General features: G+C 35.6%; 1 protein-coding gene across 3 annotated transcripts in view; it reads right to left on the reverse strand.

Annotated features, from left to right (window-relative positions):
• ANKRD31 (ankyrin repeat domain 31) overlaps positions 1-19,852 on the reverse strand; it is a 201,089-nt gene that overhangs the window by 59,558 nt on the left and 121,679 nt on the right. The gene's annotated exons all lie outside the window — the stretch shown is intronic.

Consider the following 19,852-nt stretch of genomic DNA (forward strand, 5'->3'; position numbering starts at 1 on the left):
TTCCCTTTGTTAGTATTTTCCCCCTTTTCCCTTTTATCCATATTCCCCAGTGTTTTGTTTCTGAATACCACCACCTTCAATGTGTTTGACCCCTTATCAACCTTTAAGGAGGTGTTGTTTTTAAATCATTCTGAGTCACAGAAAAGTTATGAGTGTCCATATCTGGCTAAGTATATTCTCTCTAATAGAGTTACCATTCTTTATTAGAGTCTTTCTCCCAGGAAGGGATATAGCCAGTTTCATCTTTTTGGATAGCAGTCTCATGGACAAGTCATGAGTGTCCATCACTTCTGGCTAAACATATTCTCTCTGGTACAGTTACAATTCTCAGGAGTTATGAGAATCTTTCTCCCAAATGCAATTTTATCTTATTGGATAGCAGTTTTTTTCTTTACCCCCCCCCTTTTTAAACTTTTCGTGCATCTCTTGAGTCTCCCGTTTGATGTCCAAATTTTCTCTTTCAACATTTCCTGATGAAACGACCAGAATGAAAGTTCCCCAGTTCACTGAATGTCCATCTTTTCCCTTGGAAGAGAAGGCTCAGGTTTGATGGATAGTGGATTCTTGGCTGCATTCTGAGCTCCCTTGCTCTTCAGAATATCTCATTCCAGGCCCTTTAATCCCTTAACGTTGATGCAGCCAGGTCCTATGAAATCCTTACTGTGGTTCCTTGGTATTTAAATTGTTTCTTTCTGGCTGCTTGTAGGATTTTCTCTTTCATCTGATAGTTCTAGAATTTGGCCACAACATTTCTTGGTGTTTTCATTTAAGGATTTCTTTCCAGAGGGGATCGATATATTCTTTCAATAACTAATTTGCCCTCTGGTTCCATGGTATCAGGGCAGTTTCCCAACACTAAATCCTATAATATTAAGTCCAGGCTTTCTTTCTTTTCAATGTTTTCAGGAAGTCCTATAATTCTCACATTGTCCTTTCTCGATCGGTTCTTGAGGTCAGTGGTTTTGCTGATAAGGTATTTTACATTTTCTTCTATTTTTTTCAATCTTTTAGTTTGTTTAACAGAATCTTGTTGGCTCCACAGATTTCATTCTTTTTTCCTAGAGAAGAATTTTCTTTATTTACCTTTAGCAACTCCTTTTTCAATTGGTCAATTCTATTTTTGAAGGAGTTTTCCATTTGCCCAATTGAGGATCTGAGAGAATTATTCTCATTTTGTATTTGTCCAACTGTATTTTCCAATATTTGTTTTCTTTTTGTGAGATGTTAATTTTCTCTTGCAATGTATTAATTTTCTCCTGAGTTTCTTTTCCCAACTTTTCCAATTGATTTTTAAACTCCTTCCTGATTTCTTCAAGGAAGTCTTTCTGGGCTGGAGACCAATTCATATTCTCCTCAGAAGTGCTTGATCTCTCTGGGTTAGAATCTGATCCTTCTAAATATTTCTCCATGCATCCCCCCTTTTCGCTGGTTTTTCTTCATTATTCTAGGATCTTGTGTTAGGGGAGGGGTTGGCTCTCAGAAGTTTGCTTTTGAAGATCCTAAGAGGCTTTGTTCACTTGGTTTAGTAATTCCAAGGGCCAGCCAGTAGGGGGGTGCTAGTTGCTTTCTCTGTAGTGATTGAAGCCCACTCTCTACCCTGGAGGGAGTAAGGAAGGAGGAAGGAGGGAGGAGGGGCAGCAAGGTCTGAGTTGACCTTGAACAATGGGCTGGAAGCCAATCTCCCTTTCAGCTGAGTGTGCTCCTTAATCTACACCTATGCCTGAGGGGATGGGCAGTAGGGGTAAGTCAGCTACCATTTGTTCCTGGAAGAATTCTCCAAAAGTATGGAACTCGGGTCCCCACACCTAGCTGTTAGATTTTGCTACCATTTGTTCCTGGAAGAATTCTCCAAAAGTATGGAACTCGGGTCCCCACACCTAGCTGTTAGATTTTGCTACCATTTGTTCCTGGAAGAATTCTCCAAAAGTATGGAACTCTGGTCCCCACACCTAGCTGTTAGATTTTGCTACCATTTGTTCCTGGAAGAATTCTCCAAAAGTATGGAACTCGGGTCCCCACACCTAGCTGTTAGATTTTGCTACCATTTGTTCCTGGAAGAATTCTCCAAAAGTATGGAACTCGGGTCCCCACACCTAGCTGTTAGATTTTGCTACCATTTGTTCCTGGAAGAATTCTCCAAAAGTATGGAACTCGGGTCCCCACACCTAGCTGTTAGATTTTGCTACCATTTGTTCCTGGAAGAATTCTCCAAAAGTATGGAACTCGGGTCCCCACACCTAGCTGTTAGATTTTGCTACCATTTGTTCCTGGAAGAATTCTCCAAAAGTATGGAACTCTGGTCCCCACACCTAGCTGTTAGATTTTGCTACCATTTGTTCCTGGAAGAATTCTCCAAAAGTATGGAACTCGGGTCCCCATACCTAGCTGTTAGATTTTGCTACCATTTGTTCCTGGAAGAATTCTCCAAAAGTATGGAACTCGGGTCCCCATACCTAGCTGTTAGATTTTGAGGGGCCAAAGACTCCATGGCTAAAGTTGGTTCTCAATCTGCCTCTCACCAAAGTCTCTAAAAGTCTCTGCAGCCAGTCCTTTAGCCTCTCCTCCCTGCTGTCCCTGCGCTGACCCTCTGGTCTCCTCCTGGTTCACCCACATTCCCCTGAGACAGACTTTGTTGTTTGGTGTTCACCTCCTAGCTTCTTTTTCTGGGTTTTTGTTGATGGAGTTTCTTTTAGGAGGTTTCTTTCATGTTATTTTTGAGAGGACACAGGGAGCACTTAATGCAGTGCCTGTCTTCTCTCTGCCACCTTGGCAGGAAGTCTCAATAACTTAATTTTAAGGAATGAGTAGATTAAATGACAACTCAAAGAAACAATCAGTAATTACATCTAAGAAAATGATAACAATGAGACATTTTATTTATGGGATTCCACCAAGGCATTTTTGAGGGGAAATTTTATATCTCTAAACACTGATATATGAATAAAATAGATAAAGAGGAGATCAATGAATTGGGTATGCAAACAAAAAAAAAAGCTAGGAAAAAAAGAACAAATTGAAGATCCCCAATTAAATACCAAATTATAAATTCTGAAAATCAAGGAAAATATTAATAAAATTGAAAGTAAGGAAACCATTGATCTACTAAATAAAACTAAGAGTTGGTTTTATGAAAAAAAACAATAAAATAGATAAACCTCTGTTTAATTTGAGTTTTAAAAGAGAAAGAAGATAACAATTACCAGTATCAAAAATGAAAAGGATGAACTAACCACCAATGAGGAGGAAATCAAAGAGATAATTCAGAGCTATTTTGCCAAATTGTATGCCAATAAATTTGTTATGAATGGATTACAAAACTACAAATTGCCCAGATTAACATTAGAGGAAATAAAATGCTTAAATTACCCCATTTCAGAACAAGAAATTGAAGAAATCATTAATCAACTCCCTAAGAAAAAAATCCTCAGGTCCAGATAAATTTATAAGTGAATTCTACCAAACATTTAAAGAAATTCCTATTCTATATAGACTATTTTAAAAAATAGTTAGAGTTCTGCCAAATTCCTTTTATAACACCAATATGCTGCTGATACTTAAACCAGGAAGAACCAAAACAGATAAAGAAAATTATAGACCAATCTCCCTAATGAACACTGATGCAAAAATATTCTATAAAATTTTAGCAAGGAGATTACTATAAGTTATTTCTAGGAGAAGACACCATGATCAGGTAGGATTTATACCAGGTAGAGAGGGATGGTTCAATATTAGGAAAACAATGTAATTGAACATATCAATAACAAAACCAACAGAAACAATATGATTATTTCAATAGATGCTGAAAAAGCCTTTGATAAAATACATCTATTCCTATTAGAAATATTAGAAAATATAGAAATAAGTGATTTTCCTTAAAAATAATAAGCAGTATCTAGCTAAAATATCAACATATATTATATGTAATGGGGATAAATTGGGAGCATTTTCAATAAAATCAGGGTGAAGAGAAGAAAAAAAATTAAAGGAATCAGAATTGGCAATGAGGAAGCAAAGCTTTTATTCTTTGCATATATGTAAGAAAATCATCTTAAAAACTATTTGAACTAGATGATTTCAATTGCGTTAAATTAAAAAGCTTTTGCACAGATAAAACCACTATAACCAAGATCAAAAGAAATGTAATAAACTGGGAAACAATCTTTACAACTAATGTTTCTGACAAAGGACTCATTTCTAAAATATACAGAGAACTGAGTCATATTTTAAAAACAAAGCCATCCCCCAATTAACAAATGGTCAAAGGATATGCAAAGGCAATTTACAGATGAGGAGACCAAAGCAATCCATAGTCATATGAAAAATTGCTCTAAATCACTAATTATTAGAAAAAAGCAAATTAAAGCTTCTCTGAGGTACCACCTCACACCTCTCAGACTGGCCAATATGACCATAAAGGATAATGATCAATGATGGAAGGGTTGTGGGAAATTATATTGTTGGTGGAGCTGTGAACTCATCCAACCTTTCTGGAGAGAAATTTGGGACTATGCCCAAAAGGGTAACAAAAATTTGCATACCCTTTGACCCAGCAATACCACTACTGGGTCTATATACCCTGAAGAGATGATGAAAAAGGGTAAAAATATCACTTGTACAAAAATATTCATAGCAGCCCTGTTTGTGGTGGCAAAGAATTGGAAATCAAGTAAATGTCATTCATTTGAGGAATGGCTCAGCAAACTGGTGTATGTATGTCATGGAACACTATTGTTCTATTAGAAACCAGGAGGAATGAGAATTCAGGGAAGCCTGCAGGGATTTGCATGAATGGATGCTGAGTGAGATGAGCAGAACCAGAAAAACACTGTACACCCCAACAGCAACATGGGGGTGATGATCAACCTTGATGGATTTGCTCACTCCATCAGTGCAACAATCAGGGACAATTTTGGGCTGTTTGCAAAGGAGAATAACATCTGTATCCAGAGAAAGAATTGTAGAGTTTGAACAAAGTCCAAGGACTATTTTCTTTAATTTAGAAAAAAAACTGATCTTATTGTCTGATCTTGTTATCTCTTATACTTTATGTTTCTCCCTTAAGGATATGATTTCTCTCTTATCACACTCAATTTGGATCAATGTGCAACATAGTAACAATGTAAAGACTGACAAATTGCTTTCTGTGGGGGGTGGGGGGGAGGGAAGTAAGATTAGGGGGAAAAATTGTAAAAGTGAAAATAAAAATCTTTAATAAGAAAAAAACTATTTGAAACAATTAACAAATTCAGTAAAGTAGCAGAATATAAAATAAACTCAGATAAATCATCAATATTTCTATATATGAACAACAAAGCCCAGGAGCAAGAAACAGAAAGAAATTCTATTTCATGTAACTGCAAACAACATTAAATACTTGGGAATGTATTTCACAAGACCAACCAGAAACTGTATAAACAATCACAAAACACTTGTCACACAAAAAGTCAGATCTAAATAATTGGGAAAATGTCATAGTTAGGTCAAGTTAATATAATAAAAATGACAATTCTACCCAAATTAAATTACTTATTCAGTGCCATACTAATCAAACTACCAAATAATTATTTTACCGAGCTAGAAAAAAAAATTGAAACAAAGTTCATATGGAACAACAAAAGGTGAAGAAAATCAAGGTATATTGATTAAAAAAAATGTAAACAAAGGTGACCCTGCCCTACCAGATCTAAAACTATACTATAAAATGGCAATCATCAAAACTGTCTAATATTGGTTATGAAATAGAGTAATAGATCAGTGGATTAGGATAGGTTCAAAAGAAACAGTAGTAAATGACTACAGTAATCTACTGTTCGACAAACCCAAAGACCCAAAAGGGACCAAAACACAAGATTACGAACCCCTGTTACAAAGTGAAATCTTGATTAAAAATATATGACTCCAGGGCAGCTAGGTGGCGTAGTAGATAAAGCACCGGCCCTGAAGTCAGGAGTACCTGGGTTCAAATCTGGTCTCAGACACTTAATAATTACCTAGCTGGGTGGCCTTGGGCAAGCCACTTAACCCCATTTGCCTTGTAAAAACCTAAAAAAAAAAATGATTCCATGAACTATACCTGAAAGGTACTTGTGAGAAAATTATAAAGTAGGTAAGGAATGGGGTTGTGAGTAGACTCACTTAGATACAGATGACAGAAATGGATTTCAGTTTATAGAAGGGGTGGAACTAATGGATGGAATGACAAACAGGTTTCCTGAAAGGAAAAGGTATCTTACTTGATAAACCAAAAAAGATTTGAGAAATTCAAATATTGTGATGGGTAATTACCATATATTAAACATTATAATCTCTGAAGAATCCAAATTACAGGTAATACAAAAGACAATGGAAAGCTTAACAGTGAATAGGTTGTAGCATATTACCAATTAAAACATGTATTTTTAAAATTGGCATGTAGGCAACATAAGGATATGTGATTAGAAAAGGAGGCATATCACTTATATAAGCAAGAGTGAATAGCTCTGCATCTATAAAAATGTTTTTAAAAAATTAAAACAAAGGAAGACCTTCAGACCATTCGGTAGACCAAATATAAAGATAGTATTTACAGAAAGGCAAAAAACCCCTGAGTATAGCACACAGTTATAGAATATAAGGAGAATTCTTCAGTGAACAATATAGAGTGTGGGTGCTACGTTTGTATTTCAGTATGGCCAAGTGATTTATCTATGCCTAAAATGAAGACTGATTTCTCTCTTAGAAGAGAAGGGATAGGGGCTTAAGAAATTACTGTCTATTCTTTTTGCCAGGGTGACAATGAATTATTACTTAAAAATTTGAAAAAAGGAATTAAAAATGAAAACAAAAGAAACAAGATCTAAAGAGGTCAATGAGGTTGGGGTTGGAAAAATGAAACAAAGAAAAGGGGAAAAGGGTCACTGAATAAAGCTAAGGACCAAATATGAGGCTCTTTCTATTGAAGAAGGAGCTTGACCTCCAAAGAATGTTGACATGGAACCAAAGGTGCTGTCAATTGAAAGAACACATAATAAGGAAGAAGAGATGAGTTGGAATAGGTGATGACTGTTTGCTGAGAAGTAATGAGTCAGCTATTTGTTGATATGATAGCAACAACTGAGAAATATGCTGTTCTCTAAGGGCATAGATCCTGAATGTTACAGAAAAGTATCCCACTTCGTTTGTCAAACCAGATGATAAATTTCCTATAACTCATGAAGGTACAAATGGTATTGTTTTAAGGAATCTAGAAAATATTACTCAAGTATTAGGTAATAAGCTCAATATCAAAGAACAGATCATCTTTGTGATTTTATACTGTATTTACTGATATATTTAAGTTTGATGCCACACATACCTTGCAACAAACACTCTTTAGGGAGTATACATTCTGGTTGTTTCTTTTTGTTTGATTTTTAGTTTTTTTGCAAGGCAAATGGGGGTTAAGTGGCTTTCCCAAGGCCACACAGCTAGGTAATTATTAAGTGTCTGAGGCTGAATTTGAACTCAGGTACTCCTGACTCCTGGGCTGGTGCTCTATCCAGTGCACCACCTAGCCGCCCCAGGAAGTATACATTCTGAATAATAGTTTTTCAGTTATTAACAGAAAGGAGGGATGTAACCTTACATTTGCATAGTGTTGCTAACATGGCTGGATGTCATTGCATTTGGCTGGGATTTTGTTGTCTTTCCATGCTGTCTTGACTATAATAATTGGATATTCTTTTGGTTATACTTTCTTCACTTTGTATCACTATACACAAAGTCTGACACAGGTATTGTTTCCATCACTTCTGCTTACTGAAGAAAGAATTTCAGAAGAGAAAGGAAGTCTTCCAAAATGAAAAGCTGATTAAAAAGATAATATCAGTGAATAAGATTTGGCTTTCTGAATTTTGGCTTAAAATACAGAAATAGCAGGCTCCAAAATGAACTAACAAAGGCAGATAAGATTGTATTTGCTCATAGTCCTGAAAAAATCAAGTCAAAGAACTTTAGAAGAAGACGAGGCATGGAGAAAACTGCTTTATATTTGGTCCACTTAGTAGAATATAGTTAGGAAAAATAGCAGTAGAGATACCCAAAAAGTCTTGAGACAAAATCCAAGAAAGATACCAGGAATAAAACTCTTATCTCAGATGTCTATGTACAAGTGCATGAAACATAGAGAATAAAGTAAACTAAAGATTTTAATAAAAGGAATCAAATTTGATCCCATATCTAGCCCTGGAACTTTCTGAGATAAAAGACAAAATCAGAATTTATCTTTGTCTTATCTCAGAAGAGATAAGAAAGAGGGGTGAGGGGACTAGTACCTTCTATTACAGTAGACAGCATGCTAGACCAGGAGTCAGGAAGACCTAAGTTAAAATCTGACCTCAGATATTACATCTGTGTCTCTGGATAAGTCACTAGGCCTCTCTCAGATTTAGTTTCCCCAACTGTGAAAGGAGGACAATAACATCATCTAACTCCCAAGGTGGTTGCAAATATAAAATGAGCTAACATTTGTAAAGTACTGTATAAATCTTAAAGTGTAATATAAATGCTGCTGCTGCTGCTGATGATGATTAATTCATGAGATCAAAGAAAGAGGAAAAGTACTCCATATTACAAACTTATTTATGGCAGCTTTTTTTAAGTACATACTTTTTTTTGAAGTAGAAATGCAGGCAATGCTTATCAGGGCTCAAGAAATTATGGTATATGAATGTAATATAACAATATTATTGTGCTATAAGAAATTATGAAAGGGATGAATTCTGAGAAATCTTGTAGGAACTGATACAAAATGAAATGAGAAGAACCAGGAGAACAAAATTTATATAGTAACAATAGCATTATAAAAAAAATAACAGGAAGACTTAAAAATTTTGATCATTACAATGACCAACTGTGATACAAGAGAACTCATGTAAAGAATTTATCTTTTATTAGGGAAGTGAAATTTTTAGGGTACAGGTATCTCTATATCTCTTTTGCTAATTTGGACAGGAACAATTTGGGAATTAGTTTTGTTTGACTATGTATATTTGTTATAAAGCTTTTGTTTTTTCTTTTCTTTTTCTCTTCAACAGATGAAGGGAAGTAGAAAATAAAGAAAATAAATATTTTTAATTGAAAAAATTAAATTAAAAATTAAAATGAAGTTATACTCTTTGAGGAAATTCAGAGATTACCAGGGCAGGAGGAGCAGGTTAAAAAAAAATTGACTGAAGATTACACTAGCAGAAATAGAAGTAGTATTGTCCTTAGAGTATTCTATAGTCCAACTATACACAAAGAGAAAATAGATGAGTTCAGTCTGATCAAAGCCATGTATTATATATGAGTAATGGGACACTTCCATTATCTGGCTATCTGCTGGAACTTTTACCCAAAGTAAGGCAGCTAATAATTTATTTGCCTAAATGATAATTTCTTCCTTCAAAAGGTAGAGAAGTTAACAAGGAGAATTTTTATTAGGGATTTTATTTTTACCAACAAGAAGAAATTGGTTGTTGGGGAGGAAATGAATGATGGAAACATTGTGAAGATATAATTTGTGATAGAAGAAAGAAAGAGGTATACTCAGACTTGCAGCCTAGATTTCAGGAGGATAGATCTCAGAGTTCAGAGAAAGGATGGGTATAATCTCATGGCCCAAAATTCTACAAAGGAAATCAACCCTGGAAGGTTGAAAAACTCTCGAAAAGTGGTAGGTGTAGGGGAAACAATAATCCAGGTAAGTGTTAAGAGAAAATTTTTTTAAAAAGATTGATGCAAATCACTGATCAACTTAAATTTAAAAAAAAATAATCTATGGAAAATCTTATGTTCTCTATTAGCTTTCAATGAATTGTGAGATAGTAAAGATATAGTCAGTTGTTTAATTTCTTTATGAAAGCCCACTATTCCCTTCTGTTGGACTCATTAATTTGAGTCTGGATGACCCTTGCACAGATTTTCATTAGACTGGAGTGTGTGCAAAACTTTTTTTTTCTAATGTCACTTTTCTAGTAATTATAGGGTTGAGATTTTTTCCCTTCATGTCTTTATTGCCTTCATTTCCTTTAGATATGTTGTAGAATGATCCCTCAATGCCCTCATTAATATATTACCATGGGCACAGAGATAAGGTCCCATTGTGCTTAATGCTTATTGATTATAAAAAAGGAATTCATTGAGTAGGCACAAAATCTTACAAGCCCTTTTTCACTAAATAGTCTACCATGTATATATTCAGATCATTCAGGATTCTTTGGTAGTTGTAACAACAAAAATAATCTTGTCCAGTGATCCTCTGAAAATAAATATCAGGTTGACACAGATATGCTCAACAAAAATGCTCATTATTTTGATGGAGAACATCTAGCAAAAAGTCTAGGTCAGGGGAGGCTAGGTGCTGCAGTGGAACACTAGCCCTGGAGTCAGGAGTACCTGAGTTCAAATCTGGCCTCAGACACTAAATAATTACCTAGCCATGTGGTCTTGGGCAAGTCACTTAACCCCATTTGCCTTGCAAAAAAACTAAAAAAAAAAGTGTAGGTCAAAGAATGATACCCTCTGGATAGTAAAAACCTTTAGAAATTCTTGTACTCATTTGACATTGTATTGATTCCATCAAGACTTAAGATACTGACTGCAGAGCCTCCTCCTAGAAGATGTCTATAATCACTCAAAGAAATTTGGCCTGTCAAAGACCAAATGGATTAGGAATATTTATTGCCTATATTTCACTATGCATAGGAGTGGAATCCTCTAGAGTGTGTCCAAACTCTAAAGTATGTATACCTGGGATAGACAATATAGATAGATGAGAGTTGGGCCCAGAGTTGAAAAGAAGAAAATCACTTTGCAAACCATTTGCTTTCTGTAAATTGCTTTTATTAAAGACTGATTTCGGGAAATTGCAAAGCACTTATATATATAATCCCAAGCTTCCAAGAACAGCAAAGGGTTATTTTTTAAATAATAGTTGATATTGCTACATGACATTTTGGCTGAAATATCATTGTCCTGAAAAACTAAAGATGAGCATCACACAAAGACCAAGAGAAAGTTTAATAGTAGGTATGAATAGACTAACATACAATTAAGAACTCCAAAGAAGACAGATGTAATCAAAGAATTATATGGCACAAATAGAAGAATGGCTGTTCACTTGGCAAGAGTGAAGGATGACAAGTAGATGGCTAAGAGTGCTAATATTTGGTGGAACTCCTATAATGAACTTTTAGAAACACAAAGACAAAAGTAGCAATGAGGATGACTAGAACAGAAGAGTTATTATCTGCATAACTGAATCTCTCTCAAATTGATGGGATCACAGACCCATTTGAAGTCATATCGACAGAAAAGAGAAGCAAAGGGAAATAATAGATGGGGGAAATATGATATGGCTTTATTTCCATAAAAGTTCAGAATGATCTGAGGATGTTGAATAATTTTTAAAAGGTAAAAAACCTAATTCTTCAGGGAAAAGAGGATCAAAGGAGGGAAAGATTTTGAATGGCCAGCTAACTATGGAACTCTTAAATATTACTGGATCCCTTGTAATAGAGAGGACTACTCTTCAGGGTAGATCAATGATAATTGGTCACACAGAAAAGATAAGAATTGGAAATATAGAATAGCATTAAGCAGTACAGAAAATTCTCCCCCAAGTTCCTCCAAATATATCTAGAAAATGTATCAGAATGAATTGTAATAGAGAAATCCAAGAAAAAGTTGGAGTCATGCTTCTAGCCCAGGGTGCTTGGGGAGCCAGAAAGAGCCACAGACACTGGAGATAGTGTCTGGACAGGAACAGCACACAGGGAGCATTCCAATATTGAGAGAGGCTGTATACTGGGGCAAATGAAGGTCTCATACACAGACCAATACAGGTGCTAATTGGTAGTTTTATTGCTTACCCTCTAGCCCTGAAGCACAGATCCAGGGCAGACCAAGTAAGGAAAACTGTATCTCCTTCAGCTACACACACACACACACACACAGGCCTTTGCCAGAGAGAAGAGTAGATTGAGAATCAAGCAGCAGCAGTGTGGGTCAGATTCCAGAAGCAGATCAGGGTCTCAGTTTCAGTCTGCAGGGGAATATAACCAGGGTAGAAATTCCAGACTAAAGGAGAACCTGTGGTTCTGTCACTGAGAGAGCAGGGTGATTTCAGTGGCAATCCAAACCCAGGTCAGGCAATTGTAGAGCTCAGGCTGGGAGGACAACCCCAGGTCAGACTATGTTGGGAGCACTGAATGCATTCAGCTCCCCAGCATAAGTTGTCCCTGAGGACCTAGAGAAATATAACACTCAATACCCTTCAGAAAACAGCAACAAGATCAGCCCAGACTTGCTCTCCAGATGGTCACAGAACTAGTCCTAACATCAAGCACTAAATTAGGAAGTAGGCTAGAAAAAAAGAGCAAACAAAAAAGAATCCCAACATAAAAATCGATTAAGGTGGTAGAGTTACTCCAGAAACAAACTTAAAAAAAAAAATGACTCTGGGGCAAGTAGTTCTCAGCCCTCGAGTCAGGAGGACCTCAGTTCAAATCCACCCTCAGACATTAACTGTGCAAGTCACTTAATCTAATTTGTTTCCAAACTCCCTCCCCAAAAAGAGACTTGCAAACAGCTAAAAGCAAAAGCTCAAGGAAAAACACACTGTGATCACAAATTCAACCAGAGGTCCTGCAATAAATAAAATAAGAATTTTTTAAATAAGAGTACTGGAAGAAAAAATGAAAAAGCAGTTAGAATGATAGAAGAAAGAATTTGAAAGGTTATTAATAGTTTGACACAAGAGCATAAAACTTTATGTAAGCAACAAGCTCCTTGAAAACTGGAATAGATCAAATAGAAATCAATGATTCCATGGGATAATAAGAAATATTAAAACAAAGTCAAATGACTGAGAAAAAAGAGAAGAAAATACAAGGTATCTCATGGCAAAAACAACTTACCTGAAAAACAGACTGAAGAGAAAAATATTAAGAATATTTGGTCTATTTGAATTCCATGACCAAAACAAAAGACCAGACATCACATTTCAAGATATCTTAAAACTGCTCCAATCTCTTAGAACTGAAAGGTAAAATGAAAATAGGAAGAATCCATCAATCTCTTTCTGAAAAAAAAAAAACCCAAATGAAAATTTCTAGGAACCTTATGGTTAAATTACAGAGCTTCAAAATCAAAGAAAAATTACTGTAGACAGTCAAATGGAAGAATTCAAACACCAAAGAACTACAGTCAGTATCATCCATGATTTAAGAGCCATCTCTGTAAAGCAGTGGAGAGTTTGGAATGATATTCCAGAAGGCAAATGATATAGGCATATATACATATATATATATGTACATATATGAATAGGTAAGAATAATTTATCTAGCAAAACTGAGTACAGTACTACAGGTATCCTAAGATGTATAAAAATATTCAAAGATCTTTTTTGAGGAGGAAAAGATTGGGAGTCTGAAGGAATGCCTATAAATTTAGAATGGCTCAGGCAAGTTGTGGTGTGTGTGTATATGGTGGAATACTATTGTACGACAAAAAATGATGAAGGAAATGGTTTCTGAAAGACTTGGGGATAAGAATTATATGGACTGATGCAGAGTGATTTGAGCAAAACCAGGAGAAAAATTATAACAATAATATAATAAAGACATGAAAAAATTAGAAACTCTGATCATTGAAATCATTATCTATGATTACAGAGGACAAATGATTATATATGCTACCTATATTGTGAAAGACTTGGGAGTACAGAATATGATTCTCTCTTTACACACACACACCCCATGGCAAATACAGGAATCTGTTCTAATTGATTCATTTTGTTTGAGGCTACCATTTGGTGTTTGTTTTTCATAACTTGCTTTTCAGGATTAAGCATATGTATAGATGGCATGGAATAGTAAAAATATGTATGTATTCATAAATAATTGGTAAAAATAAGCCCAGAAAGAAGAGACTACTAATTAGAAGATTTGTTTTACAAATTTGTTTAGCAAACACTAGTTTATACCATCCAGGCATCAATAAAATTAACTGTTAAAAAAATTAAGACATTGACCACTAATCAGAATTTAAGTGTAACCAGATTAACACCTAATAAGAAACCTGATTTTCAACATGATTTTTGGTTGCAACCAAGGAGACCACCTGTGTTTCCCACTGTTGAAACTTAAGGATTCCCCCAATTCACCTGAGGGTAGTACTGATTTACTGACTTGCCAGGCAAATACTTTGGAAGGAAACATGGTTTCTGGCTGGCTTGACAAGGTAATTTCTCTTTTGAGAATCAGTATGAAATGCTTACTGGGAAGTCCTAGGAAATCAAGATGGTGGTTTGTACTTAATGGGGTTAATGTTTGTATTACTCAATACATAATATAAACTAATGTTTGCATGCATTTGATTAATAAAATTTATTTGCTTGCATTGAGAACTGTAAGTTTAGTTCTTTTACTGTTTCATTAGCATAAGAAGTGGTTAATAGGTTTTGTATATGAACTATTATTACAAATCTGAAAAGAAAAAAAGGAGATTTCTATAGTTAAAGAAAAGGTAGAGTTGTTTAACTTTTATTTTTCCATCTTCTCTGCCATGGAAAAATAACTTTTGGACTAGAAAGGGCAGTACATGCCTGGCTAATCAAAAAGTGATAATCCAAGTACAGCTTTAACTATAATATAGTAAGCAAGACTCTTTATGAATTCAAATCATCCTAAGGTTGTGAAAGAAGTAGTAAATATGATTTCTAAGCCAGTGATCTTTGGAAGACTATGGAAATGAGAGAGTCATTGAAGGACTGCAAAAGGGTAAAGGAAAGGAGAATTAAAGGGATAGTTTTAAAATTTATGGGAAAATCATTGACCAATTTGTAAAGAAGAGAGAAGATCTGGATTTAAATCCTTTCTCTGATGTATACTAGCTATATGACTGTAGTTAAGTTATTGAAGTATTGAAGTATAGCTGCTGAAATGCTCTACTGAAAAGAATTTCTACTAATGCAATTACAGGTCTGGACAAAGGGTAAAATATTAGAACCAGAATCACATCAGAGGTGCAGCTGGAGGAATGAATGAATTTTAAAAAAATTTATTAAGTTCTTACAATGTGCCAGGCCCTGTACTAAGAGCTCCAGGTATTAGTGAGACTGATTCTGAGTTCAAGAAACTTCCATTTTAATTGAGAAACACAGAACTTAAAGGGAAGAATTGGAAAGGAGGAAAAGAGAAGGTATTCAAGGAGTGGCTGGGTTTGAAAATGGACAAGAAGTGGTATGTTGGCTGAAGATATTCATTAACATCCTTCTCCTCCCAGATCCAATTCTTTTTTAGTTTTTTTCATTCAGGGGTGGTACAAAGTTCTGCTCTAATGTAATAATCCATCTACAGTAAGCACACAATAATAATAACAACAACAACACTCACATTTATATAGCATTACTTCATATTAGGCACTATGCTAAAAGTTTTATAATGATTACTTCCTTTGATCTTCACAACAACCTGGAAATAGGTGTTATTTATTCCTGTTTTACAGATGGAAAAAACTGAGACAAATAAAGATTAAGTGACTTGCCCAGGGTCACACAGTTCATAAATATCTGAGGTCAGATTCAAACTTTGGTCTTCTATCTGATGCCAAGCCAAGCACTGTTTACCCTGCATTATTATCGAAAATTGCTTTCTTGCAGCTCAAAACACTGGGGAAGAGACAGGTCATGTTAGGTAAATTCAAGGTGGTAGATATGCTCTTTCCACTGCCAAAAGGATCATCTGGCTCTCGGCTGTTTAGGTCATCCAAATCACTGGCAACACTAATGTGGACCAGTCTGATTAAACCCACTGGTGCTAATAACTTCCCTTTATCCTTCTTAATCTAACTCTGGGAATATCACTCCTGTACAAAGAAGCAGAATATAGTCTATTTTAGATGGACTGCATGCTACTGAATTCTTCTGAAGCAAGAAGGCTGACATGCAGTTGTATGGGTTGTGACCTATGTTAGAGATCTTGGATCCAAACAAGTATTTAAATAAACAGAAGAATTGGAGTGTAAAACTGCAAAAGATATTTAGAAGTATTGGTAAAATAAAAATGTTTGGGCAAAGACAAGCCATAAACAAGTACATGATATACAATAAACATGTTCAAAATGTATGTAGGTTTATAAGTTATCTAGAACAAGTAATAGTTTTGATATGTTTTAATTTTGTGACAGCAATGATTATGTGTCTGTTTCAACTGACACAAAGCTGACAGAGTATTTGACCAGATGAAACCAGAATGCATTGCTTTCCCCACCTTTAGTTAGTTCTTTGGCAGTACTACATGTATCATTCTTTTTTGGTATATTTTTTAAATTCTGTGATTTTTAATAATGTATTTATTGCATATTATATATATTATTAATGTATATAATTTATATTATCAACACTGGCATCTATTAGACTAAGAGATTGTAAGGTGAAGAGACAGACGGATGGGAGAGTGACAAAGGCAATATGTGGTGCAGAGTACTGGACTGATCACAGATTCATCCTCTCTATGCTAAATATTCAAATTCAACCAAGGCGGCAGCCCCAAGGTAAAATAAATACTAGAAGAATTAATGTCAGGAGATTAGAATGTCTCTCTAAGTGGGAACAGTTTGTTGTTAACTTGGTGGGAAAACTGAGCCAATACAGAGTTGGCAACAGTGGAGAAGAAAAAGAGTGAGCAGCTTTCATAGATTTGGTGTACAGCACTGCATTTGCTCATATGGGCCAGAACACACAGGCACCCAGACTGGTTTGATGAAAATGATGGGAAATACAGAAGCTGACAAATGAAAAACAGGAACTTCATAGGGTTTACCAGCAGCATAGTTCAGCCATTTGTAAAAAAGGCAGCATTTAATCCCATTAAAAATAAAGTCCAAGTGAAGTTTAGAAAGATGCAGGACTCTTGACTCACTAAGAAGACAAATGAAATTCAATTCTAGGCAAACAATAAAAACCAAAATGCCTTTATGATACCCTGAAGGCTATTTATAGGCAAAGACACATAGAGCTTCTCACCTACTCAGTGCTGATGGTTCCACATTGAATAACAATAGGAACTTGATCCTAGAAAGATGGGCTGAATACTACCATAGTGTTCTTAATAGACCAACATCAATCAATGTAAAAGTCTTTGACCACTTATCTCAAGTTGAAGTCAATCAGTCCCTAACCAAATGGAGAAGAGGTTTTGAATGCCATTAGGCTCCTTTCAAGTAGCAAAGCACATGGCGCTGATTCTATTCCAGCTGAGATCTACAAGGTGGGGGTGCAATTCTCTTCCAAAAACTGACTGAAATTTTCCAGGGAATATGACATGAAGAGGTCATTCCCCCCAAGAGTTCAAGGATGCCTTCATTGCTCATCTCTATAAAGGTAAAGGGAATAGGTGGTCCTGTGACAATCACAGGGGTATTTATCTTTTAGTCATTGCTTGTAAGATTCTTGCCAGAGTCCTTCTCAATAGGCTGATCCTTCATCTGGAAGATGGTCACCTCCCTGAGAGTCAGTCCGGCTTCAGAAAAGGTGGAGGAACAGTTGATATAGTGTTTGCTGCCTGACAACTCCAGGAAAAATGCCAGGAGCAGAAGAACAGAGGTCTCTATACAACATTTGTAGACCTGACCAAGGCCTTTGATACCATAAGTCATGAGGATTTATAGAAAATTATGTCAAAATTTGATTGCCAGGAGAAGTTCAAGAGTATTGTACATCAGTCTCATGATGGCATGCTTGCCTAGGTTCTGGACAGTGGATGATGCTCTTGAGATTTCCCAGTCACCAATGGAGTGAAACTAGCATGTGTCATTGCTCCCATTCTTTTTAGCATGATGTTTTCAGCCAAGTTATTAAATACCTTCACTGAGGATGAACAAGGTCTCAAGATCAGCTATTGCATTGATGGCAAATTCTTCAACTTGGAAAGGCTACAAACCAAGATCAAAGCAGAGGGAGTATTGGTGTGTGATCTTCATTTGCAGATGACTGTGCCCTCAGTGCAGCCTCTGAAGCTGAGATGCCACAAAATACGGATTGACTCTGTGTTGCTTGTGCTCATTTTGGTCTAACAATTAAAACCAAGAAAGCACAGGCTCCATCAGTCAGCACCACACCATCCATATATGGAACCATTGATTACAATAAATGGAGAAGTTTTGAGGGCTGTGGACAAGTTCATTTACCTTAGCAGTGTTATTTCCAAGGAGATATACATTGACAATGAAGTTGACACTCGCATTGCCAGATAGCTAAGTATTTGGGAGGCTCCGAAAGAAAGTGTGGAAAGAAGAAGTATTAGATTGACTACCAAACTGAAGGTCCACAGAGCCAATGTACTCACCTGACTGCTATGCGTCCATCAAACCTGGACAGTCTACCAGCGCTAGACATGTTGTTAGAATGCCAGATGTACACTTGCCAAAAAAACCTATTTTTATGAATAACTCACACAGGGCAAACATTCACAGAGGGGTCAAAAGAAGCAATACTGAAACACTCTGAAGGTCTTTCTTAAGAACTTTAAAATTGATTGTACAGTTTGGGAGGAAGACAGAATTGAAGCAACTCAAAGGAAATGTGACATACATAAGTTTAGAGCACCCACCCCAGGTGTTCACATGGACTATTTGCACCCAGCCTGTGGTAGAGCATTTTGAGCTTGTATTGGTCTGATCAGCCACAGTCAGACACAGTGTAATTTGTCTCAAATATAGTGAGATCATTTTGGTCTTCTTCGATAACGAAAGACCAGAATCAACCAACCATTATCAAGGAAAAAAGTCAAAAGTGCAGCTCTTAAAAAATGACCATTAGAGCTATCAATGTGGCAGTTTAATTCTATGGGAAAGGGTGGATAAGATCTTTCCCTCCCTCCACCAAAGAATGCTAACATTTCATGTTAAATGCTATAGGAACAAAATTCTTTTAAATTCATTAGAGTTGCATGTAAAGGCACAAAATATAGCATATTAATGACAATATTTCAACAGTATCATAAGGAACTAAAACTGGAAAAAGAAAAATGCAGAAAATCTGGATTTATTATGGAAAGGAATGTATATGTGAAATAAATTGTAATACTGTTATAATTTTAGTGTAAATATTTTATTCTGAAAATATTTTTATTTTATAATTTGAAAATTTTAAAATAGAGTTCTGTAAAGATTATTTAGAGAGAGGGGAATAGATTAGGTAATCTCTTTAAGTGACTTTATGCTCTGTGAATATTCTCTAAAAAAAATCCAGCAATGGAAAATGCAGCCACTAGAACTTTGGTATCTTCTTAACCCAATATGAGCTTAATTATTTTTAAAAAAATTTTTTTATCATGAACTTGACAGATTTTACTTCCATATTCACAGAACAACAGAAAAAGAATACCTATGAAACCATAAATCTCTACTGTGCAGTTTTAACAAAAATAATATATTAAATCTAATATGTTAGTACTGACACTGGTCTGCTTGTATTTAGACCCTTCTTTCTGACCTTCCTTCTGCTCCATTCTTTATATTTTTTTAATGTTTCCAAATGTTGTTCTTTTCCTCCTTTTCTTTTGGTACTACTATCACTACCTCCATTCCTCTCCCCAAACTCTGCACTAGCAATATAAAAGGCCTCCCTTTTAACAAATAATTATTATCACAGGTACAGAAATTTAGACAGGAAGAGTCCCTAGAGATTACTGAGTCCAATTGCATCATTTCACAGATGAGGAAACTGAGGCAGGTCAAGTGATTTGCCCAGAGTCATATAACTATTGTCAAAAAACCCTCAAATTCAATAGTTCATGTCTGAAAATATTTGTATCATTTTGCATTTACAGTTTATCATCTCTCTGACAAG

This window comes from Macrotis lagotis, chromosome X (assembly GCF_037893015.1).
Source record: "Macrotis lagotis isolate mMagLag1 chromosome X, bilby.v1.9.chrom.fasta, whole genome shotgun sequence".
Classification (NCBI taxonomy): Eukaryota; Metazoa; Chordata; class Mammalia; order Peramelemorphia; family Peramelidae; genus Macrotis; species Macrotis lagotis.